General features: G+C 46.0%; 1 long non-coding RNA gene across 1 annotated transcript; it reads right to left on the bottom strand.

Annotated features, from left to right (window-relative positions):
• Positions 1–3,329: 3,329 nt before the first annotated feature.
• LOC139830648 (uncharacterized) lies at positions 3,330–5,071 on the bottom strand. The gene is made up of 2 exons (XR_011743608.1): positions 4,784–5,071; positions 3,330–3,567 (listed from the first exon to the last, which is right to left on the bottom strand). It is a non-coding gene; the product is annotated as an uncharacterized lncRNA (long non-coding RNA).
• Positions 5,072–6,829: the final 1,758 nt, after the last annotated feature.

The raw sequence follows: 6,829 nt of genomic DNA, 5'->3' as shown, positions 1-6,829 counted from the left end.
AACATTGATCACATAACTGAATAAATAAATGCTCCTTTCTACACTCTCTTGTTGGATAACAAACACCATTCATTGTGTAGGGCTACAAAAGCACACCTCAAGCCGGAGTAAACAAGCTCCACAACGTCTGGAGTTCATATTAAAGTAACCTCTAGAGTGCATAATAGACCGTTGCAATTTAGACCGAGTACTAACATAGCATACACACTGTCAACAATAGCTATGAAAGGGGGAATAGATCACATCAATACTATCATAGTAATAGTTAACTTCATAATCTACAAGAGATTACGATCATAACCTACACCAAGTACTACATGATGCACACACTGTCAACATTACATCATGGAGGAGGAATAGACTACTTTAATAACATCACTAGAGTATCACATAGATTAATAGTGATACAAAGCTCATGATCACATAAAGATCACATGGGAGAGAGAGATGAACCACATAGCTACCGTTAGAGCCCTTAGCCTCGGGGGAGAACTACTCCCTCCTCATCATAGGAGACAGCAGCGGCGATGAAGATGGCGGTGGTTGATACGTCTCAAACGTATCTATAATTTCTTATGTTCCATGCTACTTTTATGATGATACTCACATGTTTTATACACACTTTATGTCATTATTACGCATTTTCTGGCACTAACCTATTGACGAGATGCCGCAGTGCCAGTTCCTGTTTTCTGCTGTTTTTGGTTTCAGAAATCCTAGTAAGGAAATATTCTCGGAATTGGACGAAATCAACGCCCAGAGTCTTAAAATCCCCGGGAGCTTCCAGAACACCCGAGAGCCGCCAGAGAGGACCCACAGGGGGCCGACACATGGTGGCGGCGCGGCCCAGGAGGGGGGCGCACCGCCCTAGGGTGTGGTGGCCCCAGGCCCCCTCTGACGCCTCCCTTCCGCCTATTTAAAGCCTCCGTCGCGAAAACCCTACAACGTTCGACGAAACCCGCAAAAACCTTCCAGAGCCGCCGCCATCGCGAAGCAAAGATCTGGGGGACAGGAGTCTCTGTTCCGGCACGCCGCCGGGACGGGGAAGTGCCCCCGGAAGGCTTCTCCATCGACATCACCGCCATCTCCATCAACGCTGCTGTCTCCCATGAGGAGGGAGTAGTTCTCCATCGAGGCTAAGGGCTGTACCGGTAGCTATGTGGTTCATCTATCTCTCTCTATGTACCTCAATACAATGATCTCATGAGCTGCCTTACATGATTGAGATCCATATGATGATGATTGTAATCTAGATGTCGTTATGCTAGTCAAGTGAATTTTACTTATGTGATCTCCGGAGACTCCTTGTCCCACGTGTGTAAAGGTGACAGTGTGTGCACCGTGTGGGTCTCTTAGGCTATATTTCACAGAATACTTATTCACTGTTATGGATAGCATAGTGAAGTGCTTATTTATATCCCTTTATGATTGCAATATGTTTTGTATCACTATTCATCTATGTGCTACTCTAGTGATGTTATTAAAGTACTCTATTCCTCCTTCATGATGTAATGGTGACAGTGTGTGCATCATGTAGTACTTGGCGTAGTTTATGATTATGATCTCTTGTAGATTATGAAGTTAACTATTACTATGATGGTATTAATGTGATCTATTCCTCCTCTCATAGTATGAAGGTGACAGTGTGCATGCTATGTTAGTACTTGGTATAATTACAATGATCTATCATGCACTCTAAGGTTAATTAAATATGAATATCGAATGTTGTGGAGCTTGTTAACTCCGGCATTGAGGTGCTCTTGTAGCCCTACACAAATAGCGGTGTTCATCATCCAACAAGAGAGTGTAGAGTGGTTTTATTATGTGATCGATGTTGAGAGTGTCCACTAGTGAAAGTATAATCCCTAGGCCTTGTTTCCAAATACTGCTATCGCTGCTTGTTTACTGTTCTACTGCATCTTTACTTACTACACGCCAGCAAGCACTTTTCTGGCACTGTTACTACTGCTCATATATATTCATACCACCTGTATTTCACTATCTCTTCGCCGAACTAGTGCACCTATTAGGTGTGTTGGGGACACAAGAGACTTCTTGCTTTGTGGTTGCAGGGCGTTGCATGAGAGGGATATCTTTGACCTCTTCCTCCCTGAGTTCGATAAACCTTGGGTGATCCACTTAAGGGAAACTTGCTGTTGTTCTACAAACCTCTGCTCTTGGAGGCCCAACACTGTCTATAGGAAAAGGAGGGGGTGTAGACATCAAGCTATTTTCTGGCGCCGTTGCCGGGGAGGAAAGGTAAAAGGCACTCATACTCCGGTTCCAGGTAACAGTACTTTTCTGGCGCCATTGTGTGTGTGCTCGAAGCTATTTCCTTTAGATCCTGCAATTGCATCTTTTTGTTTCTTGTTTACACTAGTTAGGCATAATGGAAAACAACAAAAATATGAGAGATCTTTATGAACTTTATCTTGAATTAGGACATGATGTGTTTGAAGAGAGAATTAAGAAACCCATGGAACTTTATATGCATGCTAATGGGAATGTTATTAATATGAATGCTTTGAACACTATTGTTGCTAATGCTATGGAAAATTCTAAGCTTGGGGAAGCTGGTTTTGATGAGCATGATCTTTTTAGTCCCCCGGGCATTGAGGAGAAAATTTACTTTGATGATACTTTGCCTCCTATTTATGATGATTATAATGATAGTAGTCTTTTGGTGCCACCTACTATGGAGGATAAATTTGATTACGATTACAATATGCCTCCTATATTTGATGATAGCTACTATGTTGAATTTGCTCCCACTACAATTAATAAGAATGACTATGCTTATGTTGGGAGTAGTAATAATTTTGTGCAAGAGACTCATGATAAGAATGTTTTACTTGATAGTTATATTGTTGAGTTTGCTCATGATACTACTGAAAGTTATTATGAGAGAGGTAAATATGGTTGTAGAAATTTTCATGTTACTAAAACACCTCTCTATATGCTGAAATTTTTGAAGTTACACTTGTTTTATCTTTCTATGCTTGTTGCATTATGCCTACATAACTTGTTTATTTACAAGATTCCTTTTCATAGGAAGCATGTTAGGCTTAAATTTGTTTTGAATTTGCCTCTTGATGCTCTCTTTTGCTTCAAATACTATTTCTTGCGAGTGCATCATTAAAACTGCTGAGCCCATCTTAATGGCTATAAAGAAAGCACTTCTTGGGAGATAACTGTGACGCCCCGAAACCGGTACCATGAGGATTCCAGCGATCGCGCCGAAATCCGCACGATATCGATTCAGAGACGCCCTCCGACACGACGTGCGCGAAGAATCACACACGTGATGCCAGAGGAATTAACACGAGCGGTAACATTACAACAGGATTACAATAGAGCCCACAAGAAACATATATATTACAACAACGACTCCAACGAGTCAAGATACAAATATACAATACAAAGATCCAAATCGTACAGAAGATCAAATACGTCCGAGTACGGACAAGATACAAATTGGACTAAGAGTCCTGAAGATAACCAATGGCGTCCATAACCCTGCCCAGGCCAAGCCGGAAGGGTAACCTTGCAAACGTCGTCATCTCGTACCTGTCAAAGTCGGGCCATCGGTTGCCGACAAAAGGGGGAGGAGACAAAAAGAAAGGAAGGCGAGGGTAAGTACCATTGGCACGTACTTGCGAGACAAGACCAGCTATGCTCGCTGGTGGGCGGTATAAGCTTCACCCGGCTATATGTGGGGTTTAGCGGCAGCAAAGCTACTATCCAATAGAGACACGCTACAACATCCGTCTACTCAGAGAAGATAAGAGAGCGCACAAGGTAACAGATAAATACTACACAAACATAACCCAGCCAATGCGATTCCCCTTCGCCAAGAGGTATTGCAAAGGCACACACACTTTTGAAAGAGTTTTATTAGCAAATTATTAACAACAGGAAATAAGGTGTAAGTTGTTCTATGATCGAGCTATACAATTCCAAGTCGTCCGTAACCGCGGACACGGCTTATCGATAAGATGTACACCCTGCAGGGGTTGCCCAAATGTAACCATATGCATGCTCGAACCCACTTACTACAGGTGGAGTCTCACATCAAGACCCTTCCCAATGCAAGAGAAAGTTTAAGGGGAGCCACCCCACTAAGCTACCCGTGACGAAGTTCGGCCGTACTCCGATACGGACCCAGAGGTTTGTGCCAACGGCTAAGCTAAGTGTGAACAACCTGCTGTCGCTAATCGTTCCACGAGATGAGTACAGAACAGAATATAAACACCCGAAGGCAACAGAAGTAAATCGTGCATCGTGCATATGAGCAAATAAAACCAAGGTTGTGGCTCCCAATAAACAGACTCGAGGAAAGGTAGTGGGTGATGGGGGTCCCACTCCCCCACGTACGGGTAGAGCGCTCAATCTCGGAACAGATAACAAGAACTCGGGTCCTAGGGGACATTAGCAAGTCAAAGTTCCGATGCTTTCGCAAAGGGGCTCACAGATGCCTCTGCTTACAATTTTAGTTGTTAACAATAAAGTAAAGTGTGATTATCTCCAACAAAAGATATAGCATGTGATAACCTCCCAACAACCCAGCATATCCCGATAACAGATCGAGATAAACAATAGAGCCTAAACACGCCTACGACTCGCAAGGCTGGCAAACAACAAACAATAGGTAGGGCGAGGAGATGTATCTCGGACATATAGGTAACAGGTGGATAGGACACGTGACACAACAGAATCGCAACATAAGGATAGCAATAGATCAAAAGAGCATGTAAAAGTAAAATAGGTGAAGGGGTGGGCTCGCCTGTGAAAAGCTGCAGAAGAACTTGTCGGAGAACTCGTCGTATCTCACATCAACACTTCGTGATCCTATCCGGGAAGAAGCAAATGCTGGACAAACAACGGATGCAAATCTTACTACTACGGATAAAGAAGATCCAGCATGTTCATGATATGATATGCATGACATGGCAACATGATGTGGCGATGCAACTTATCCAATTTAAGCGGAGTCGGAACCCCGGACAAGCAAATTAGGTTGGAGTTGCATTTTCTACCGGCAAGTTTAAGTGTTGGTTAGCATGGCATAGCATGGCAGGGGTGAGGTACTTCAATATTAAACGGAGCGGGGAAATCCATAGTCGGTATCCGAAATACTCCGCATATATGTGAGGTGAACATGCATAACTATCATCGAACGACATGATGCAAGATGCAAACAGATGTATGGATGGCATATTCATACTCCTCTCATTTTTATGATCAATTTTCATATAGAACACATTTTATTTCGAGTTACAGATTAAAAGTTATTAACAGATTAAGTTTTATTGTTAATTAAAATATGAAAACAGTTTATTTAATTGGGGTAAGGACCCGAAAACAAAAACTGGATCAGGGGAGGGACCCCGGGTTGATTTAACATGGATGCAGGGGGTTTTGTTGAAACTGAAAGGCGGCAGGGACCGCGGGTTGGGGTGGAAGAAAAGGGAGGGGTCTTTTTGAAAGAAGCTCAGATCTGGATCTGAGGCGGAGATGCTCACCGGGCGGAATCTACCCCGGGTCGCTGACGAGCGGGCCCAGACGGGCCACGTGGACGCCAGGCTGGCGAAGCTTGCGCGCACGCCAGATGCCGCTCGCGTCGCAGGTGCTGGCGGTCACCGCGCCCTGGCGTCGCAGGCGCGGGCGGTGAGGAGGTCTCCATGATGCGCGTGTGGGCGTGTTCCACTCGTCTTGTCGGCGCGGACCAAGAGGGAGAGGCGCCGCCAGGAGGAGGTCGCCGGAGAGCGGCGGCGGCGATGATCTGCGGCGAACGGTGTCGGCATCGGGGTGAGGAGAAGCTAGATGGGGAGGTAGGAAGCGAGAAGAGGCATGGGAGACGCGCGTGCTCACCAGGAATCCGATGCCGTGGTCGGAGGGGACGGGGGAGGCGCGGGGTGGTCGAAATCGACGATGAACAGCGGCAGAGACCGAGAAGGGAACGGTGATTTGTGCTTGATTGAGGGCCTCCTTCTTCGATTCCTTGCACGAGGAGGATCAGTGAGACGAGGCGCGTCGATTGATGGTGGCGGCACCGCTCGGGGTGGCCGGAGACGATGAATTGACGGCGAGGAGGCGGGGTGCTGTGGGGTTTCTCCTCTCTTGGTTTTGGCTTGCAGATGAAGAAAGAAAAGAGGCGAGAGAGGCGTGGAGAGGAAGTGAGGACGAGGGAGAGGTTGGCTGGCGCCAGAGATAAAGCGAGAGAGAGGGGAGACTCACATGGGGGAGGTCGGTGCGGTGGTTGGCTCGGTGGAGGACCACTGCCCTCACGCCCTTTTCGTGAGAAGGAGGAAGACGACAGAGACAAGAGCGTCTCCACCGAAGGGGTACGGCCAGGTGGGCTGGGCTGCAACAAGGCCGCCGGATTGGGCTAACTCGGGCCAGGAAGAGATGGGCCAGAGGAGAGAAGGTTGCTGGGCTGCAGGGAGAGAGAGAGAGAGGTAGAGAGAGCTGGGCCAGGAAGAGAGAGAGCCCAAGGAGAAAGAAAGGGTTTTGTTAAAAGAAGGAGAAGGGAAAGTTTTATTCAACCATATGAGAGGGAAAAGAAAATAGATTAGGGTTTATAAAATAATTTTATTTTGTAAAACAAGGATGCTATGATGCATGATGCATGATGATACACAAAAAGAAAAGAACAAGCAATTCTAATAGGGGTGCTACCCTAGGCCGTTACAATCGACACCACTAACAAGGAACCTCGCCCCGAGGTTCCACGCCATGGTACGGGGGAGAGGTGAACTATCGGATCTTCTTGTACCATGTTGACAAACACCCGACCTTGAGGTGGAACCGACTTCTGGAGAACTGTTGA

Source organism: Lolium perenne, chromosome 4, assembly GCF_019359855.2.
Source record: "Lolium perenne isolate Kyuss_39 chromosome 4, Kyuss_2.0, whole genome shotgun sequence".
NCBI lineage: Eukaryota > Viridiplantae > Streptophyta > Magnoliopsida > Poales > Poaceae > Lolium > Lolium perenne.
This window is presented reverse-complemented; position numbering and strand designations above follow the sequence as displayed.